Source organism: Salmo salar, chromosome 07 (assembly GCF_965601325.2).
Source record: "Salmo salar chromosome 07, fSalSal1, whole genome shotgun sequence".
Lineage (NCBI taxonomy): Eukaryota > Metazoa > Chordata > Actinopteri > Salmoniformes > Salmonidae > Salmo > Salmo salar.
This window is the reverse complement of record NC_138297.1, coordinates 7,160,403-7,180,468: the sequence shown is the minus strand read 5'-3', so window position 1 is coordinate 7,180,468 and position 20,066 is coordinate 7,160,403. Positions and strand designations below refer to the sequence as shown.

The window sequence follows — 20,066 nt, the reverse complement described above, 5'->3', positions numbered from 1 at the left end:
AGAAAAAGTTATCCTTGTGTGAGCTGGAGACCGAAGGATTGTTGCAATTTTAAGTACTCTCTGCTGCTCTACCAACATTCCTATGAAATGTCAACAATTGAAGATTTCGGCACTCAGGGAAAGTTAATTTGTTTGTCAAGCACATGTCTAAGTGCACTGCTGTCAAAACGTTGGCGTAAGCCACAAGAAAATAAACAATCCTTCGAGCCGGATTTGAACCAGCGACCTAAGGATTGCTGCACTTTCACCTACAGTCCTCCGCTCTACCAACTGAGCTATCGAAGGTTGTCTAATTTAGACAAATGCCATCACCTAGATGGTCTGAAGTGCTGCAGACACATATGTTCCCGTTAAAAATGTAATCTGCTGAGATTGGTGGTTTCCTGGAGATGCTGGAGATTGAACCCAGGTCCTCATTCAAGCAACCAACACTCTCTTCCGCTGAGCTACATCCCCTTTGATTGCAAGTAGTTGCGTTTGGGGATAGAGAAAAAGTGAGCCGACGGTAAAGAATGCTGTTTAGCCCCCTCACTGCGAAATCGCTTTTACCTTCTCCACAATGTTCTCGTGGTTAGGATTCTGGGCTCTCACCGCCGCGTCCCGGGGTTTGTTCCCGGTCAGGGAATAATTTGCTTCTGGGGAAACACTAGGCAAAAATCAAAAACTTGGCACAACTGCAGAAAAAGTTATCCTTGTGTGAGCTGGAGACCGAAGGATTGTTGCAATTTTAAGTACTCTCTGCTGCTCTACCAACATTCCTATCAAAGGTCAACAATTGAAGATTTCGGCACTCAGGGAAAGTTAATTTGTTTGTCAAGCACATGTCAAAGTGCACTGCTGTCAAAACGTTGGCGTAAGCCACAAGAAAATAAACAATCCTTCGAGCCGGATTTGAACCAGCGACCTAAGGATTGCTGCACTTTCACCTACAGTCCTCCGCTCTACCAACTGAGCTATCGAAGGTTGTCTAATTTAGACAAATGCCATCACCTAGATGGTCTGAAGTGCTGCAGACACATATGTTCCCGTTAAAAATGTAATCTGCTGAGTTTGGTGGTTTCCTGGAGATGCTGGAGATTGAACCCAGGTCCTCATTCAAGCAACCAACACTCTCTTCCGCTGAGCTACATCCCCTTTGATTGCAAGTAGTTGCGTTTGGGGATAGAGAAAAAGTGAGCCGACGGTAAAGAATGCTGTTTAGCCCCCTCACTGCGAAATCGCTTTTACCTTCTCCACAATGTTCTCGTGGTTAGGATTCTGGGCTCTCACCGCCGCGTCCCGGGGTTTGTTCCCGGTCAGGGAATAATTTGCTTCTGGGGAAACACTAGGCAAAAATCAAAAACTTGGCACAACTGCAGAAAAAGTTATCCTTGTGTGAGCTGGAGACCGAAGGATTGTTGCAATTTTAAGTACTCTCTGCTGCTCTACCAACATTCCTATCAAAGGTCAACAATTGAAGATTTCGGCACTCAGGGAAAGTTAATTTGTTTGTCAAGCACATGTCAAAGTGCACTGCTGTCAAAACGTTGGCGTAAGCCACAAGAAAATATACATTCCTTCGAGCCGGATTTGAACCAGCGACCTAAGGATTGCTGCACTTTCACCTACAGTCCTCCGCTCTACCAACTGAGCTATCGAAGGTTGTCGAATTTAGACAAATGCCATCACCTAGATGGTCTGAAGTGCTGCAGACACATATGTTCCCGTTAAAAATGTAATCTGCTGAGTTTGGTGGTTTCGTGGAGATGCTGGAGATTGAACCCAGGTCCTCATTCAAGCAACCAACACTCTCTTCCGCTGAGCTACATCCCCTTTGATTGCAAGTAGTTGCGTTTGGGGATAGAGAAAAAGTGAGCCGACGGTAAAGAATGCTGTTTAGCCCCCTCACTGCGAAATCGCTTTTGCCTTCTCCACGATGTTCTCGTGGTTAGGATTCTGCGCTCTCACCGCCACGTCCCGGGGTTTGTTCCCGGTCAGGGAATAATTTGCTTCTGGGGAAACACTAGGCAAAAATCTAAAACTTGGCACAAGTGCAGAAAAAGTTATCCTTGTGTGAGCTGGAGACTGAAGGATTGTTGCAATTTTAAGTAGTCTCTGCTGCTCTACCAACATTCCTATCAAAGGTCAACAATTGAAGATTTCGGCACTCAGGGAAAGTTAATTTGTTTGTCAAGCACATGTCAAAGTGCACTGCTGTCAAAACGTTGGCGTAAGCCACAAGAAAATACGCAATCCGGATTTGAACCAGCAACCTAAGGATTGCTGCATTTTCACCTACAGTCCTCCGCTCTACCAACTGAGCTATCGAAGGTTGTCTAATTTAGACAAATGCCATCACCTAGATGGTCTGAAGTGCTGCAGACACATGTTCCCGTTAAAAATGTAATCTGCTGAGTTCGGTGGTTTCGTGGAGATGCTGGAGATTGAACCTAGGTCCTCATTCAAGCAACCAACACTCTCTTCCGCTTAGCTACATCCCCTTTGATTGCAAGTAGTTGCGTTTGGGGATAGAGAAAAAGTGAGCCGACGGTAAAGAATGCTGTTTAGCCCCCTCACTGCGAAATCGCTTTTGCCTTCTCCACGATGTTCTCGTGGTTAGGATTCTGCGCTCTCACCGCCGCGTCCCGGGGTTTGTTCCCAGTCAGGGAATAATTTGCTTCTGGGGAAACACTAGGCAAAAATCAAAAACTTGGCACAACTGCAGAAAAAGTTATCCTTGTGTGAGCTGGAGACCGAAGGATTGTTGCAATTTTAAGTACTCTCTGCTGCTCTACCAACATTCCTATCAAAGGTCAACAATTGAAGATTTCGGCACTCAGGGAAAGTTAATGTGTTTGTGAAGCACATGTCAAAGTGCACTGCTGTCAAAACGTTGGCGTAAGCCACAAGAAAACACAGAATCCTTCGAGGCGGATTTGAACCAGCGACCTAAGGATTGCTGCACTTTCACCTACAGTCCTCCGCTCTACCAACTGAGCTATCAAAGGTTGTCTAATTTAGACAAATGCCATCACCTAGATGGTCTGAAGTGCTGCAGACACATATGTTCCCGTTAAAAATGTAATCTGCTGAGTTTGGTGGTTTCCTGGAGATGCTGGAGATTGAACCCAGGTCCTCATTCAAGCAACCAACACTCTCTTCCGCTGAGCTACATCCCCTTTGATTGCAAGTAGTTGCGTTTGGGGATAGAGAAAAAGTGAGCCGACGGTAAAGAATGCTGTTTAGCCCCCTCACTGCGAAATCGCTTTTACCTTCTCCACAATGTTCTCGTGGTTAGGATTCTGGGCTCTCACCGCCGCGTCCCGGGGTTTGTTCCCGGTCAGGGAATAATTTGCTTCTGGGGAAACACTAGGCAAAAATCAAAAACTTGGCACAACTGCAGAAAAAGTTATCCTTGTGTGAGCTGGAGACCGAAGGATTGTTGCAATTTTAAGTACTCTCTGCCGCTCTACCAACATTCCTATCAAAGGTCAACAATTGAAGATTTCGGCACTCAGGGAAAGTTAATTTGTTTGTCAAGCACATGTCAAAGTGCACTGCTGTCAAAACGTTGGCGTAAGCCACAAGAAAATACGCAATCCGGATTTGAACCAGCGACCTAAGGAGTGCTGCATTTTCACCTACAGTCCTCCGCTCTACCAACTGAGCTATCGAAGGTTGTCTAATTTAGACAAATGCCATCACCTAGATGGTCTGAAGTGCTGCAGACACATATGTTCCCGTTAAAAATGTAATCTGCTGAGTTTGGTGGTTTCGTGGAGATGCTGGAGATTGAACCTAGGTCCTCATTCAAGCAACCAACACTCTCTTCCGCTTAGCTACATCCCCTTTGATTGCAAGTAGTTGCGTTTGGGGATAGAGAAAAAGTGAGCCGACGGTAAAGAATGCTGTTTAGCCCCCTCACTGCGAAATCGCTTTTGCCTTCTCCACGATGTTCTCGTGGTTAGGATTCTGCGCTCTCACCGCCGCGTCCCGGGGTTTGTTCCCGGTCAGGGAATAATTTGCTTCTGGGGAAACACTAGGCAAAAATCAAAAACTTGGCACAACTGCAGAAAAAGTTATCCTTGTGTGAGCTGGAGACCGAAGGATTGTTGCAATTTTAAGTACTCTCTGCTGCTCTACCAACATTCCTATCAAAGGTCAACAATTGAAGATTTCGGCACTCAGGGAAAGTAAATTTTTTTTTTTACAAGCACATGTCAAAGTGCACTGCTGTCAAAACGTTGGCGTAAGCCACAAGAAAATACGCAATCCGGATTTGAACCAGTGACCTAAGGATTGCTGCATTTTCACCTACAGTCCTCCGCTCTACCAAATGAGCTATCGAAGGTTGTCTAATTTAGACAAATGCCATCACCTAGATGGTCTGAAGTGTTGCAGACACATATGTTCCCGTTAAAAATGTAATCTGCTGAGTTTGGTGGTTTCGTGGAGATGCTGGAGATTGAACCCAGGTCCTCATTCAAGCAACCAACACTCTCTTCCGCTGAGCTACATCCCCTTTGATTGCAAGTAGTTGCGTTTGGGGATAGAGAAAAAGTGAGCCGACGGTAAAGAATGCTGTTTAGCCCCCTCACTGCGAAATCGCTTTTGCCTTCTCCACGATGTTCTCGTGGTTAGGATTCTGCGCTCTCACCGCCGCGTCCCGGGGTTTGTTCCCGGTCAGGGAATAATTTGCTTCTGGGGAAACACTAGGCAAAAATCAAAAACTTGGCACAAGTGCAGAAAAAGTTATCCTTGTGTGAGCTGGAGACCGAAGGATTGTTGCAATTTTAAGTACTCTCTGCTGCTCTACCAACATTCCTATCAAAGGTCAACAATTGAAGATTTCGGCACTCAGGGAAAGTTAATTTGTTTGTCAAGCACATGTCTAAGTGCACTGCTGTCAAAACGTTGGCGTAAGCCACAAGAAAATAAACAATCCTTCGAGCCGGATTTGAACCAGCGACCTAAGGATTGCTGCACTTTCACCTACAGTCCTCCGCTCTACCAACTGAGCTATCGAAGGTTGTCTAATTTAGACAAATGCCATCACCTAGATGGTCTGAAGTGCTGCAGACACATATGTTCCCGTTAAAAATGTAATCTGCTGAGTTTGGTGGTTTCCTGGAGATGCTGGAGATTGAACCCAGGTCCTCATTCAAGCAACCAACACTCTCTTCCGCTGAGCTACATCCCCTTTGATTGCAAGTAGTTGCGTTTGGGGATAGAGAAAAAGTGAGCCGACGGTAAAGAATGCTGTTTAGCCCCCTCACTGCGAAATCGCTTTTACCTTCTCCACAATGTTCTCGTGGTTAGGATTCTGGGCTCTCACCGCCGCGTCCCGGGGTTTGTTCCCGGTCAGGGAATAATTTGCTTCTGGGGAAACACTAGGCAAAAATCAAAAACTTGGCACAACTGCAGAAAAAGTTATCCTTGTGTGAGCTGGAGACCGAAGGATTGTTGCAATTTTAAGTACTCTCTGCTGCTCTACCAACATTCCTATCAAAGGTCAACAATTGAAGATTTCGGCACTCAGGGAAAGTTAATTTGTTTGTCAAGCACATGTCAAAGTGCACTGCTGTCAAAACGTTGGCGTAAGCCACAAGAAAATAAACAATCCTTCGAGCCGGATTTGAACCAGCGACCTAAGGATTGCTGCACTTTCACCTACAGTCCTCCGCTCTACCAACTGAGCTATCAAAGGTTGTCTAATTTAGACAAATGCCATCACCTAGATGGTCTGAAGTGCTGCAGACACATGTTCCCGTTAAAAATGTAATCTGCTGAGTTTGGTGGTTTCCTGGAGATGCTGGAGATTGAACCCAGGTCCTCATTCAAGCAACCAACACTCTCTTCCGCTGAGCTACATCCCCTTTGATTGCAAGTAGTTGCGTTTGGGGATAGAGAAAAAGTGAGCCGACGGTAAAGAATGCTGTTTAGCCCCCTCACTGCGAAATCGCTTTTGCCTTCTCCACGATGTTCTCGTGGTTAGGATTCTGCGCTCTCACCGCCACGTCCCGGGGTTTGTTCCCGGTCAGGGAATAATTTGCTTCTGGGGAAACACTAGGCAAAAATCTAAAACTTGGCACAAGTGCAGAAAAAGTTATCCTTGTGTGAGCTGGAGACTGAAGGATTGTTGCAATTTTAAGTAGTGTCTGCTGCTCTACCAACATTCCTATCAAAGGTCAACAATTGAAGATTTCGGCACTCAGGGAAAGTTAATTTGTTTGTCAAGCACATGTCAAAGTGCACTGCTGTCAAAACGTTGGCGTAAGCCACAAGAAAATACGCAATCCGGATTTGAACCAGCAACCTAAGGATTGCTGCATTTTCACCTACAGTCCTCCGCTCTAACAACTGAGCTATCGAAGGTTGTCTAATTTAGACAAATGCCATCACCTAGATGGTCTGAAGTGCTGCAGACACATGTTCCCGTTAAAAATGTAATCTGCTGAGTTCGGTGGTTTCGTGGAGATGCTGGAGATTGAACCTAGGTCCTCATTCAAGCAACCAACACTCTCTTCCGCTTAGCTACATCCCCTTTGATTGCAAGTAGTTGCGTTTGGGGATAGAGAAAAAGTGAGCCGACGGTAAAGAATGCTGTTTAGCCCCCTCACTGCGAAATCGCTTTTGCCTTCTCCACGATGTTCTCGTGGTTAGGATTCTGCGCTCTCACCGCCGCGTCCCGGGGTTTGTTCCCAGTCAGGGAATAATTTGCTTCTGGGGAAACACTAGGCAAAAATCAAAAACTTGGCACAACTGCAGAAAAAGTTATCCTTGTGTGAGCTGGAGACCGAAGGATTGTTGCAATTTTAAGTACTCTCTGCTGCTCTACCAACATTCCTATCAAAGGTCAACAATTGAAGATTTCGGCACTCAGGGAAAGTTAATTTGTTTGTGAAGCACATGTCAAAGTGCACTGCTGTCAAAACGTTGGCGTAAGCCACAAGAACACACAGAATCCTTCGAGCCGGATTTGAACCAGCGACCTAAGGATTGCTGCACTTTCACCTACAGTCCTCCGCTCTACCAACTGAGCTATCAAAGGTTGTCTAATTTAGACAAATGCCATCACCTAGATGGTCTGAAGTGCTGCAGACACATATGTTCCCGTTAAAAATGTAATCTGCTGAGTTTGGTGGTTTCCTGGAGATGCTGGAGATTGAACCCAGGTCCTCATTCAAGCAACCAACACTCTCTTCCGCTGAGCTACATCCCCTTTGATTGCAAGTAGTTGCGTTTGGGGATAGAGAAAAAGTGAGCCGACGGTAAAGAATGCTGTTTAGCCCCCTCACTGCGAAATCGCTTTTACCTTCTCCACAATGTTCTCGTGGTTAGGATTCTGGGCTCTCACCGCCGCGTCCCGGGGTTTGTTCCCGGTCAGGGAATAATTTGCTTCTGGGGAAACACTAGGCAAAAATCAAAAACTTGGCACAACTGCAGAAAAAGTTATCCTTGTGTGAGCTGGAGACCGAAGGATTGTTGCAATTTTAAGTACTCTCTGCTGCTCTACCAACATTCCTATCAAAGGTCAACAATTGAAGATTTCGGCACTCAGGGAAAGTTAATTTGTTTGTCAAGCACATGTCAAAGTGCACTGCTGTCAAAACGTTGGCGTAAGCCACAAGAAAATATACAATCCTTCGAGCCGGATTTGAACCAGCGACCTAAGGATTGCTGCACTTTCACCTACAGTCCTCCGCTCTACCAACTGAGCTATCGAAGGTTGTCGAATTTAGACAAATGCCATCACCTAGATGGTCTGAAGTGCTGCAGACACATATGTTCCCGTTAAAAATGTAATCTGCTGAGTTTGGTGGTTTCGTGGAGATGCTGGAGATTGAACCCAGGTCCTCATTCAAGCAACCAACACTCTCTTCCGCTGAGCTACATCCCCTTTGATTGCAAGTAGTTGCGTTTGGGGATAGAGAAAAAGTGAGCCGACGGTAAAGAATGCTGTTTAGCCCCCTCACTGCGAAATCGCTTTTGCCTTCTCCACGATGTTCTCGTGGTTAGGATTCTGCGCTCTCACCGCCACGTCCCGGGGTTTGTTCCCGGTCAGGGAATAATTTGCTTCTGGGGAAACACTAGGCAAAAATCTAAAACTTGGCACAAGTGCAGAAAAAGTTATCCTTGTGTGAGCTGGAGACTGAAGGATTGTTGCAATTTTAAGTAGTCTCTGCTGCTCTACCAACATTCCTATCAAAGGTCAACAATTGAAGATTTCGGCACTCAGGGAAAGTTAATTTGTTTGTCAAGCACATGTCAAAGTGCACTGCTGTCAAAACGTTGGCGTAAGCCACAAGAAAATACGCAATCTGGATTTGAACCAGCAACCTAAGGATTGCTGCATTTTCACCTACAGTCCTCCGCTCTACCAACTGAGCTATCGAAGGTTGTCTAATTTAGACAAATGCCATCACCTAGATGGTCTGAAGTGCTGCAGACACATGTTCCCGTTAAAAATGTAATCTGCTGAGTTCGGTGGTTTCGTGGAGATGCTGGAGATTGAACCTAGGTCCTCATTCAAGCAACCAACACTCTCTTCCGCTTAGCTACATCCCCTTTGATTGCAAGTAGTTGCGTTTGGGGATAGAGAAAAAGTGAGCCGACGGTAAAGAATGCTGTTTAGCCCCCTCACTGCGAAATCGCTTTTGCCTTCTCCACGATGTTCTCGTGGTTAGGATTCTGCGCTCTCACCGCCGCGTCCCGGGGTGTGTTCCCAGTCAGGGAATAATTTGCTTCTGGGGAAACACTAGGCAAAAATCAAAAACTTGGCACAACTGCAGAAAAAGTTATCCTTGTGTGAGCTGGAGACCGAAGGATTGTTGCAATTTTAAGTACTCTCTGCTGCTCTACCAACATTCCTATCAAAGGTCAACAATTGAAGATTTCGGCACTCAGGGAAAGTTAATTTGTTTGTGAAGCACATGTCAAAGTGCACTGCTGTCAAAACGTTGGCGTAAGCCACAAGAAAACACAGAATCCTTCGAGCCGGATTTGAACCAGCGACCTAAGGATTGCTGCACTTTCACCTACAGTCCTCCGCTCTACCAACTGAGCTATCGAAGGTTGTCTAAATTAGACAAATGCCATCACCTAGATGGTCTGAAGTGCTGCAGACACATATGTTCCCGTTAAAAATGTAATCTGCTGAGTTTGGTGGTTTCGTGGAGATGCTGGAGATTGAACCCAGGTCCTCATTCAAGCAACCAACACTATCTTCCGCTTAGCTACATCCCCTTTGATTGCAAGTAGTTGCGTTTGGGGATAGAGAAAAAGTGAGCCGACGGTAAAGAATGCTGTTTAGCCCCCTCACTGCGAAATCGCTTTTGCCTTCTCCACGATGTTCTCGTGGTTAGGATTCTGCGCTCTCACCGCCGCGTCCCGGGGTTTGTTCCCGGTCAGGGAACAATTTGCTTCTGGGGAAACACTAGGCAAAAATCAAAAACTTGGCACAAGTGCAGAAAAAGTTATCCTTGTGTGAGCTGGAGACCGAAGGATTGTTGCAATTTTAAGTACTCTCTGCTGCTCTACCAACATTCCTATCAAAGGTCAACAATTGAAGATTTCGGCACTCAGGGAAAGTTAATTTGTTTGTCAAGCACATGTCAAAGTGCACTGCTGTCAAAACGTTGGCGTAAGCCACAAGAAAATACACAATCCTTCAAGCCGGATTTGAACCAGCGACCTAAGGATTGCTGCACTTTCACCTACAGTCCTCCGCTCTACCAACTGAGCTATCGAAGGTTGTCAAATTTAGACAAATGCCATCACCGAGATGGTCTGAAGTGCTGCAGACACATATGTTCCCGTTAAAAATGTAATCTGCTGAGTTTGGTGGTTTCGTGGAGATGCTGGAGATTGAACCCAGGTCCTCATTCAAGCAACCAACACTCTCTTCCGCTGAGCTACATCCCCTTTGATTGCAAGTAGTTGCGTTTGGGGATAGAGAAAAAGTGAGCCGACGGTAAAGAATGCTGTTTAGCCCCCTCACTGCGAAATCGCTTTTGCCTTCTCCACGATGTTCTCGTGGTTAGGATTCTGCGCTCTCACCGCCGCGTCCCGGGGTTTGTTCCCGGTCAGGGAATAATTTGCTTCTGGGGAAACACTAGGCAAAAATCTAAAACTTGGCACAACTGCAGAAAAAGTGATCCTTGTGTGAGCTGGAGACCGAAGGATTGTTGCAATTTTAAGTACTCTCTGCTGCTCTACCAACATTCCTATCAAAGGTCAACAATTGAAGATTTCGGCACTCAGGGAAAGTTAACCTGTTAGGGCTAGGGGGCAGTATTGACACGGCTGGATAAAAAAACATACCCGATTTAATCTGGTTACCACTCCTACCCAGTAACTAGAATATGCATATACTTATTACATATGGATAGAAAACACCCTAAATTTTCTAAAACTGTTTGAATGGTGTCTGTGAGTATAACAGAACTCATTTGGCAGTCAAAACCCTGAGACATTTTCTGACAGGAAGTGGATACCTGATGTGTTGTATTACCTTTAAACCTATCCCATTGAAAAACACAGGGGCTGAGGAATATTTTGGCACTTCCTATTGCTTCCACTAGATGTCACCAGCCTTTACAAAGTGTTTTGAGTCTTCTGGAGGGAGATCTGACCGAACAAGAGCCATGGAACGATGATGTCCCATTAGACACCTGGCGCGCGAGTTCATGTTGGGTACCCTCGTTCCAATACGTTATAAAAGAGTATGCATTCGTCCACCTTGAATATTATTCATGTTCTGGTTAAAAAAGGCCCTAATGATTTATGCTATACAACGTTTGACATGTTTGAACGAACGTAAATATATTTTTTCCCCTCGTTCATGACGAGAAGTCCGGCTGGCTTAGATCATGTGCTAACAAGACAGAGATTTTTGGACATAAATGATGAGCTTTTTTGAACAAAACTACATTCGTTATGGACCTGTGATACCTGGAAGTGACATCTGATGAAGAGAATCAAAGGTAATGGATTATTTACATAGTATTTTCGATTTTAGATCTCCCCAACATGACGTCTAGTCTGTATCGCAACGCGTATTTTTCTGAACGCAGTGCTCAGATTATTGCAAAGTGTGATTTCCCAGTAAGGTTATTTTTAAATCTGGCAAGTTGATTGCGTTCAAGAGATGTAAATCTATAATTCTTTAAATGACAATATAATATTTTACCAATGTTTTCTAATTTTAATTATTTAATTTGTGACGCTGACTTGACTGCCGGTTATTGGAGGGAAACGATTTCCTCAACATCAATGCCATAGTAAAACGCTGTTTTTGGATATAAATATGAACTTGATAGAACTAAAAATGCATGCATTGTCTAACATAATGTCCTAGGAGTGTCATCTGATGGAGATTGTAAAAGGTTAGTGCATTATTTTAGCTGGTTTTATGGTTTTGGTGACCCTGTCTTTGAATTGACAAAACATTACACACAACTCTTGTAAATGTACTGTCCTAACATACTCTAAATTTATGCTTTCGCCGTAAAACCTTTTTGAAATCGTAAAACGTGGTTAGATTAAGGAGATGTTTATCTTTCAAAGGGTGTAAAATAGTTGTATGTTTGAAAAATTTGAATTTTGACATTTATTTGGATTCAAAATTGCCGCTCTTGAAATGCACCTGCTGTTGATGGAGTGTACCACGGGTGGCACGCTAGCGTCCCACCTAGCCCATAGAGGTTAATTTGTTTGTCAAGCACATGTCATAGTGCACTGCTGTCAAAACGTCGGCGTAAGCCACAAGATAATACACAATCCTTCGAGCCGGATTTGAACCAGCGACCTAAGGATTGCTGCACTTTCACCTACAGTCCTCCACTCTACCAACTGAGCTATCGAACGTTGTCGAATTTAGACAAATGCCATCACCTAGATGGTCTGAAGTGCTGCAGACACATATGTTCCCGTTAAAAATGTAATCTGCTGAGTTTGGTGGTTTCGTGGAGATGCTGGAGATTGAACCCAGGTCCTCATTCAAGCAACCAACACTCTCTTCCGCTGAGCTACATCCCCTTTGATTGCAAGTAGTTGCGTTTGGGGATAGAGAAAAAGTGAGCCGACGGTAAAGAATGCTGTTTAGCCCCCTCACTGCGAAATCGCTTTTGCCTTCTCCACGATGTTCTCGTGGTTAGGATTCTGCGCTCTCACCGCCGCGTCCCGGGGTTTGTTCCCGGTCAGGGAATAATTTGCTTCTGGGGAAACACTAGGCAAAAATCAAAAACTTGGCACAACTGCAGAAAAAGTTATCCTTGTGTGAGCTGGAGACCGAAGGATTGTTGCAATTTTAAGTACTCTCTGCTGCTCTACCAACATTCCTATCAAAGGTCAACAATTGAAGATTTCGGAACTCAGGGAAAGTTAATTTGTTTGTCAAGCACATGTCAAAGTGCACTGCTGTCAAAACGTTGGCGTAAGCCACAAGAAAATACGCAATCCGGATTTGAACCAGCGACCTAAGGAGTGCTGCATTTTCACCTACAGTCCTCCGCTCTACCAACTGAGCTATCGAAGGTTGTCTAATTTAGACAAATGCCATCACCTAGATGGTCTGAAGTGCTGCAGACACATATGTTCCCGTTAAAAATGTAATCTGCTGAGTTTGGTGGTTTCGTGGAGATGCTGGAGATTGAACCTAGGTCCTCATTCAAGCAACCAACACTCTCTTCCGCTTAGCTACATCCCCTTTGATTGCAAGTAGTTGCGTTTGGGGATAGAGAAAAAGTGAGCCGACGGTAAAGAATGCTGTTTAGCCCCCTCACTGCGAAATCGCTTTTGCCTTCTCCACGATGTTCTCGTGGTTAGGATTCTACGCTCTCACCGCCGCGTCCCGGGGTTTGTTCCCGGTCAGGGAATAATTTGCTTCTGGGGAAACACTAGGCAAAAATCAAAAACTTGGCACAACTGCAGAAAAAGTTATCCTTGTGTGAGCTGGAGACCGAAGGATTGTTGCAATTTTAAGTACTCTCTGCTGCTCTACCAACATTCCTATCAAAGGTCAACAATTGAAGATTTCGGCACTCAGGGAAAGTTAATTTGTTTGTCAAGCACATGTCAAAGTGCACTGCTGTCAAAACGTTGGCGTAAGCCACAAGAAAAAACGCAATCCGGATTTGAACCAGCAACCTAAGGAGTGCTGCATTTTCACCTACAGTCCTCCGCTCTACCAACTGAGCTATCGAAGGTTGTCTAATTTAGACAAATGCCATCACCTAGATGGTCTGAAGTGCTGCAGACACATATGTTCCCGTTAAAAATGTAATCTGCTGAGTTTGGTGGTTTCGTGGAGATGCTGGAGATTGAACCTAGGTCCTCATTCAAGCAACCAACACTCTCTTCCGCTTAGCTACATCCCCTTTGATTGCAAGTAGTTGCGTTTGGGGATAGAGAAAAAGTGAGCCGACGGTAAAGAATGCTGTTTAGCCCCCTCACTGCGAAATCGCTTTTGCCTTCTCCACGATGTTCTCGTGGTTAGGATTCTGCGCTCTCACCGCCGCGTCCCGGGGTTTGTTCCCGGTCAGGGAATAATTTGCTTCTGGGGAAACACTAGGCAAAAATCAAAAACTTGGCACAACTGCAGAAAAAGTTATCCTTGTGTGAGCTGGAGACCGAAGGATTGTTGCAATTTTAAGTACTCTCTGCTGCTCTACCAACATTCCTATCAAAGGTCAACAATTGAAGATTTCGGCACTCAGGGAAAGTTAATTTTTTTTTTTACAAGCACATGTCAAAGTGCACTGCTGTCAAAACGTTGGCGTAAGCCACAAGAAAATACGCAATCCGGATTTGAACCAGTGACCTAAGGATTGCTGCATTTTCACCTACAGTCCTCCGCTCTACCAACTGAGCTATCGAAGGTTGTCTAATTTAAACAAATGCCATCACCTAGATGGTCTGAAGTGCTGCAGACACATATGTTCCCGTTAAAAATGTAATCTGCTGAGTTTGGTGGTTTCGTGGAGATGCTGGAGATTGAACCCAGGTCCTCATTCAAGCAACCAACACTCTCTTCCGCTGAGCTACATCCCCTTTGATTGCAAGTAGTTGCGTTTGGGGATAGAGAAAAAGTGAGCCGACGGTAAAGAATGCTGTTTAGCCCCCTCACTGCGAAATCGCTTTTGCCTTCTCCACGATGTTCTCGTGGTTAGGATTCTGCGCTCTCACCGCCGCGTCCCGGGGTTTGTTCCCGGTCAGGGAATAATTTGCTTCTGGGGAAACACTAGGCAAAAATCAAAAACTTGGCACAACTGCAGAAAAAGTTATCCTTGTGTGAGCTGGAGACCGAAGGATTGTTGCAATTTTAAGTACTCTCTGCTGCTCTACCAACATTCCTATCAAAGGTCAACAATTGAAGATTTCGGCACTCAGGGAAAGTTAATTTGTTTGTCAAGCACATGTCAAAGTGCACTGCTGTCAAAACATTGGCGTAAGCCACAAGAAAATACGCAATCCGGATTTGAACCAGCGACCTAAAGAGTGCTGCATTTTCACCTACAGTCCTCCGCTCTACCAACTGAGCTATCGAAGGTTGTCGAATTTAGACAAATGCCATCACCTAGATGGTCTGAAGTGCTGCAGACACATATGTTCCCGTTAAAAATGTAATCTGCTGAGTTTGGTGGTTTCGTGGAGATGCTGGAGATTGAACCTAGGTCCTCATTCAAGCAACCAACACTCTCTTCCGCTTAGCTACATCCCCTTTGATTGCAAGTAGTTGCGTTTGGGGATAGAGAAAAAGTGAGCCGACGGTAAAGAATGCTGTTTAGCCCCCTCACTGCGAAATCGCTTTTGCCTTCTCCACGATGTTCTCGTGGTTAGGATTCTGCGCTCTCACCGCCGCGTCCCGGGGTTTGTTCCCGGTCAGGGAATCATTTGCTTCTGGGGAAACACTAGGCAAAAATCAAAAACTTGGCACAACTGCAGAAAAAGTTATCCTTGTGTGAGCTGGAGACCGAAGGATTGTTGCAATTTTAAGTACTCTCTGCTGCTCTACCAACATTCCTATCAAAGGTCAACAATTGAAGATTTCGGCACTCAGGGAAAGTTAATTTGTTTGTCAAGCACATGTCAAAGTGCACTGCTGTCAAAACGTTGGCGTAAGCCACAAGAAAATACACAATCCGGATTTGAACCAGCGACCTAAAGAGTGCAGCATTTTCACCTACAGTCCTCCGCTCTACCAACTGAGCTATCGAAGGTTGTCTAATTTAGACAAATGCCATCACCTAGATGGTCTGAAGTGCTGCAGACACATATGTTCCCGTTAAAAATGTAATCTGCTGAGTTTGGTGGTTTCGTGGAGATGCTGGAGATTGAACCTAGGTCCTCATTCAAGCAACCAACACTCTCTTCCGCTTAGCTACATCCCCTTTGATTGCAAGTAGTTGCGTTTGGGGATAGAGAAAAAGTGAGCCGACGGTAAAGAATGCTGTTTAGCCCCCTCACTGCGAAATCGCTTTTGCCTTCTCCACGATGTTCTCGTGGTTAGGATTCTGCGCTCTCACCGCCGCGTCCCGGGGTTTGTTCCCGGTCAGGGAATAATTTGCTTCTGGGGAAACACTAGGCAAAAATCAAAAACTTGGCACAACTGCAGAAAAAGTTATCCTTGTGTGAGCTGGAGACCGAAGGATTGTTGCAATTTTAAGTACTCTCTGCTGCTCTACCAACATTCCTATCAAAGGTCAACAATTGAAGATTTCGGCACTCGGGGAAAGTTAATTTTTTTTTTTACAAGCACATGTCAAAGTGCACTGCTGTCAAAACGTTGGCGTAAGCCACAAGAAAATACGCAATCCGGATTTGAACCAGTGACCTAAGGATTGCTGCATTTTCACCTACAGTCCTCCGCTCTACCAACTGAGCTATCGAAGGTTGTCTAATTTAGACAAATGCCATCACCTAGATGGTCTGAAGTGCTGCAGACACATATGTTCCCGTTAAAAATGTAATCTGCTGAGTTTGGTGGTTTCGTGGAGATGCTGGAGATTGAACCCAGGTCCTCATTCAAGCAACCAACACTCTCTTCCGCTGAGCTACATCCCCTTTGATTGCAAGTAGTTGCGTTTGGGGATAGAGAAAAAGTGAGCCGACGGTAAAGAATGCTGTTTAGCCCCCTCACTGCGAAATTGCTTTTGCCTTCTCCACGATGTTCTCGTGGTTAGGATTCTGCGCTCTCACCGCCGCGTCCCGGGGTTTGTTCCCGGTCAGGGAATAATTTGCTTCTGGGGAAACACTAGGCAAAAATCAAAAACTTGGCACAAGTGCAGAAAAAGTTATCCTTGTGTGAGCTGGAGACCGAAGGATTGTTGCAATTTTAAGTACTCTCTGCTGCTCTACCAACATTCCTATCAAAGGTCAACAATTGAAGATTTCGGCACTCAGGGAAAGTTAATTTGTTTGTCAAGCACATGTCTAAGTGCACTGCTGTCAAAACGTTTGCGTAAGCCACAAGAAAATAAACAATCCTTCGAGCCGGATTTGAACCAGCTACCTAAGGATTGCTGCACTTTCACCTACAGTCCTCCGCTCTACCAACTGAGCTATCGAAGGTTGTCTAATTTAGACAAATGCCATCACCTAGATGGTCTGAAGTGCTGCAGACACATATGTTCCCGTTAAAAATGTAATCTGCTGAGTTTGGTGGTTTCCTGGAGATGCTGGAGATTGAACCCAGGTCCTCATTCAAGCAACCAACACTCTCTTCCGCTGAGCTACATCCCCTTTGATTGCAAGTAGTTGCGTTTGGGGATAGAGAAAAAGTGAGCCGACGGTAAAGAATGCTGTTTAGCCCCCTCACTGCGAAATCGCTTTTACCTTCTCCACGATGTTCTCGTGGTTAGGATTCTGGGCTCTCACCGCCGCGTCCCGGGGTTTGTTCCCGGTCAGGGAATAATTTGCTTCTGGGGAAACACTAGGCAAAAATCAAAAACTTGGCACAACTGCAGAAAAAGTTATCCTTGTGTGAGCTGGAGACCGAAGGATTGTTGCAATTTTAAGTACTCTCTGCTGCTCTACCAACATTCCTATCAAAGGTCAACAATTGAAGATTTCGGCACTCAGGGAAAGTTAATTTGTTTGTCAAGCACATGTCAAAGTGCACTGCTGTCAAAACGTTGGCGTAAGCCACAAGAAAATATACAATCCTTCGAGCCGGATTTGAACCAGCGACCTAAGGATTGCTGCACTTTCACCTACAGTCCTCCGCTCTACCAACTGAGCTATCGAAGGTTGTCGAATTTAGACAAATGCCATCACCTAGATGGTCTGAAGTGCTGCAGACACATATGTTCCCGTTAAAAATGTAATCTGCTGAGTTTGGTGGTTTCGTGGAGATGCTGGAGATTGAACCCAGGTCCTCATTCAAGCAACCAACACTCTCTTCCGCTGAGCTACATCCCCTTTGATTGCAAGTAGTTGCGTTTGGGGATAGAGAAAAAGTGAGCCGACGGTAAAGAATGCTGTTTAGCCCCCTCACTGCGAAATCGCTTTTGCCTTCTCCACGATGTTCTCGTGGTTAGGATTCTGCGCTCTCACCGCCGCGTCCCGGGGTTTGTTCCCGGTCAGGGAATAATTTGCTTCTGGGGAAACACTAGGCAAAAATCAAAAACTTGGCACAACTGCAGAAAAAGTTATCCTTGTGTGAGCTGGAGACCGAAGGATTGTTGCAATTTTAAGTACTCTCTGCTGCTCTACCAACATTCCTATCAAAGGTCAACAATTGAAGATTTCGGCACTCAGGGAAAGTTAATTTGTTTGTCAAGCACATGTCAAAGTGCACTGCTGTCAAAACGTTGGCGTAAGCCACAAGAAAATATACAATCCTTCGAGCCGGATTCGAACCAGCGACCTAAGGATTGCTGCACTTTCACCTACAGTCCTCCGCTCTACCAACTGAGCTATCGAAGGTTGTCTAATTTAGACAAATGCCATCACCTAGATGGTCTGAAGTGCTGCAGACACATATGTTCCCGTTAAAAATGTAATCTGCTGAGTTTGGTGGTTTCCTGGAGATGCTGGAGATTGAACCCAGGTCCTCATTCAAGCAACCAACACTCTCTTCCGCTGAGCTACATCCCCTTTGATTGCAAGTAGTTGCGTTTGGGGATAGAGAAAAAGTGAGCCGACGGTAAAGAATGCTGTTTAGCCCCCTCACTGCGAAATCGCTTTTACCTTCTCCACGATGTTCTCGTGGTTAGGATTCTGGGCTCTCACCGCCGCGTCCCGGGGTTTGTTCCCGGTCAGGGAATAATTTGCTTCTGGGGAAACACTAGGCAAAAATCAAAAACTTGGCACAACTGCAGAAAAAGTTATCCTTGTGTGAGCTGGAGACCGAAGGATTGTTGCAATTTTAAGTACTCTCTGCTGCTCTACCAACATTCCTATCAAAGGTCAACAATTGAAGATTTCGGCACTCAGGGAAAGTTAATTTGTTTGTCAAGCACATGTCAAAGTGCACTGCTGTCAAAACGTTGGCGTAAGCCACAAGAAAATATACAATCCTTCGAGCCGGATTTGAACCAGCGACCTAAGGATTGCTGCACTTTCACCTACAGTCCTCCGCTCTACCAACTGAGCTATCGAAGGTTGTCGAATTTAGACAAATGCCATCACCTAGATGGTCTGAAGTGCTGCAGACACATATGTTCCCGTTAAAAATGTAATCTGCTGAGTTTGGTGGTTTCGTGGAGATGCTGGAGATTGAACCCAGGTCCTCATTCAAGCAACCAACACTCTCTTCCGCTGAGCTACATCCCCTTTGATTGCAAGTAGTTGCGTTTGGGGATAGAGAAAAAGTGAGCCGACGGTAAAGAATGCTGTTTAGCCCCCTCACTGCGAAATCGCTTTTGCCTTCTCCACGATGTTCTCGTGGTTAGGATTCTGCGCTCTCACCGCCGCGTCCCGGGGTTTGTTCCCGGTCAGGGAATAATTTGCTTCTGGGGAAACACTAGGCAAAAATCAAAAACTTGGCACAAGTGCAGAAAAAGTTATCCTTGTGTGAGCTGGAGACCGAAGGATTGTTGCAATTTTAAGTACTCTCTGCTGCTCTACCAACATTCCTATCAAAGGTCAACAATTGAAGATTTCGGCACTCAGGGAAAGTTAATTTGTTTGTCAAGCACATGTCTAAGTGCACTGCTGTCAAAACGTTGGCGTAAGCCACAAGAAAATAAACAATCCTTCGAGCCGGATTTGAACCAGCGACCTAAGGATTGCTGCACTTTCACCTACAGTCCTCCGCTCTACCAACTGAGCTATCGAAGGTTGTCTAATTTAGACAAATGCCATCACCTAGATGGTCTGAAGTGCTGCAGACACATATGTTCCCGTTAAAAATGTAATCTGCTGAGTTTGGTGGTTTCCTGGAGATGCTGGAGATTGAACCCAGGTCCTCATTCAAGCAACCAACACTCTCTTCCGCTGAGCTACATCCCCTTTGATTGCAAGTAGTTGCGTTTGGGGATAGAGAAAAAGTGAGCCGACGGTAAAGAATGCTGTTTAGCCCCCTCACTGCGAAATCGCTTTTACCTTCTCCACGATGTTCTCGTGGTTAGGATTCTGGGCTCTCACCGCCGCGTCCCGGGGTTTGTTCCCGGTCAGGGAATAATTTGCTTCTGGGGAAACACTAGGCAAAAATCAAAAACTTGGCATAACTGCAGAAAAAGTTATCCTTGTGTGAGCTGGAGACCGAAGGATTGTTGCAATTTTAAGTACTCTCTGCTGCTCTACCAACATTCCTATCAAAGGTCAACAATTGAAGATTTCGGCACTCAGGGAAAGTTAATTTGTTTGTCAAGCACATGTCAAAGTGCACTGCTGTCAAAACGTTGGCGTAAGCCACAAGAAAATATACAATCCTTCGAGCCGGATTTGAACCAGCGACCTAAGGATTGCTGCACTTTCACCTACAGTCCTCCGCTCTACCAACTGAGCTATCGAAGGTTGTCGAATTTAGACAAATGCCATCACCTAGATGGTCTGAAGTGCTGCAGACACATATGTTCCCGTTAAAAATGTAATCTGCTGAGTTTGGTGGTTTCGTGGAGATGCTGGAGATTGAACCCAGG

The 20,066-nt window shown here is 45.3% G+C and overlaps 15 non-coding genes across 15 annotated transcripts; all 15 read right to left on the bottom strand.

The window, feature by feature from the left end:
• Positions 1 to 198: 198 nt before the first annotated feature.
• On the bottom strand, positions 199 to 285 carry trnay-gua (transfer RNA tyrosine (anticodon GUA)). The gene is given in 2 exon segments: positions 199 to 234; positions 249 to 285. It is a non-coding gene; the product is annotated as a tRNA-Tyr (tRNA).
• A 591-nt stretch (positions 286 to 876) lies between these two features.
• On the bottom strand, positions 877 to 963 carry trnay-gua (transfer RNA tyrosine (anticodon GUA)). The gene is given in 2 exon segments: positions 877 to 912; positions 927 to 963. It is a non-coding gene; the product is annotated as a tRNA-Tyr (tRNA).
• A 591-nt stretch (positions 964 to 1,554) lies between these two features.
• On the bottom strand, positions 1,555 to 1,641 carry trnay-gua (transfer RNA tyrosine (anticodon GUA)). Its single transcript is given in 2 exon segments — positions 1,555 to 1,590; positions 1,605 to 1,641. It is a non-coding gene; the product is annotated as a tRNA-Tyr (tRNA).
• A 3,280-nt stretch (positions 1,642 to 4,921) lies between these two features.
• Positions 4,922 to 5,008, bottom strand: trnay-gua (transfer RNA tyrosine (anticodon GUA)). Its single transcript is given in 2 exon segments — positions 4,922 to 4,957; positions 4,972 to 5,008. It is a non-coding gene; the product is annotated as a tRNA-Tyr (tRNA).
• Positions 5,009 to 5,599: 591 nt separating this feature from the next.
• On the bottom strand, positions 5,600 to 5,686 carry trnay-gua (transfer RNA tyrosine (anticodon GUA)). Its single transcript is given in 2 exon segments — positions 5,600 to 5,635; positions 5,650 to 5,686. It is a non-coding gene; the product is annotated as a tRNA-Tyr (tRNA).
• A 1,257-nt stretch (positions 5,687 to 6,943) lies between these two features.
• On the bottom strand, positions 6,944 to 7,030 carry trnay-gua (transfer RNA tyrosine (anticodon GUA)). The gene is given in 2 exon segments: positions 6,944 to 6,979; positions 6,994 to 7,030. It is a non-coding gene; the product is annotated as a tRNA-Tyr (tRNA).
• Positions 7,031 to 7,621: 591 nt separating this feature from the next.
• trnay-gua (transfer RNA tyrosine (anticodon GUA)) lies at positions 7,622 to 7,708 on the bottom strand. Its single transcript is given in 2 exon segments — positions 7,622 to 7,657; positions 7,672 to 7,708. It is a non-coding gene; the product is annotated as a tRNA-Tyr (tRNA).
• Positions 7,709 to 8,967: 1,259 nt separating this feature from the next.
• trnay-gua (transfer RNA tyrosine (anticodon GUA)) lies at positions 8,968 to 9,054 on the bottom strand. The gene is given in 2 exon segments: positions 8,968 to 9,003; positions 9,018 to 9,054. It is a non-coding gene; the product is annotated as a tRNA-Tyr (tRNA).
• A 591-nt stretch (positions 9,055 to 9,645) lies between these two features.
• trnay-gua (transfer RNA tyrosine (anticodon GUA)) lies at positions 9,646 to 9,732 on the bottom strand. The gene is given in 2 exon segments: positions 9,646 to 9,681; positions 9,696 to 9,732. It is a non-coding gene; the product is annotated as a tRNA-Tyr (tRNA).
• A 6,732-nt stretch (positions 9,733 to 16,464) lies between these two features.
• trnay-gua (transfer RNA tyrosine (anticodon GUA)) lies at positions 16,465 to 16,551 on the bottom strand. The gene is given in 2 exon segments: positions 16,465 to 16,500; positions 16,515 to 16,551. It is a non-coding gene; the product is annotated as a tRNA-Tyr (tRNA).
• Positions 16,552 to 17,142: 591 nt separating this feature from the next.
• trnay-gua (transfer RNA tyrosine (anticodon GUA)) lies at positions 17,143 to 17,229 on the bottom strand. Its single transcript is given in 2 exon segments — positions 17,143 to 17,178; positions 17,193 to 17,229. It is a non-coding gene; the product is annotated as a tRNA-Tyr (tRNA).
• A 591-nt stretch (positions 17,230 to 17,820) lies between these two features.
• trnay-gua (transfer RNA tyrosine (anticodon GUA)) lies at positions 17,821 to 17,907 on the bottom strand. The gene is given in 2 exon segments: positions 17,821 to 17,856; positions 17,871 to 17,907. It is a non-coding gene; the product is annotated as a tRNA-Tyr (tRNA).
• A 591-nt stretch (positions 17,908 to 18,498) lies between these two features.
• Positions 18,499 to 18,585, bottom strand: trnay-gua (transfer RNA tyrosine (anticodon GUA)). The gene is given in 2 exon segments: positions 18,499 to 18,534; positions 18,549 to 18,585. It is a non-coding gene; the product is annotated as a tRNA-Tyr (tRNA).
• A 591-nt stretch (positions 18,586 to 19,176) lies between these two features.
• trnay-gua (transfer RNA tyrosine (anticodon GUA)) lies at positions 19,177 to 19,263 on the bottom strand. The gene is given in 2 exon segments: positions 19,177 to 19,212; positions 19,227 to 19,263. It is a non-coding gene; the product is annotated as a tRNA-Tyr (tRNA).
• Positions 19,264 to 19,854: 591 nt separating this feature from the next.
• trnay-gua (transfer RNA tyrosine (anticodon GUA)) lies at positions 19,855 to 19,941 on the bottom strand. The gene is given in 2 exon segments: positions 19,855 to 19,890; positions 19,905 to 19,941. It is a non-coding gene; the product is annotated as a tRNA-Tyr (tRNA).
• Positions 19,942 to 20,066: the final 125 nt, after the last annotated feature.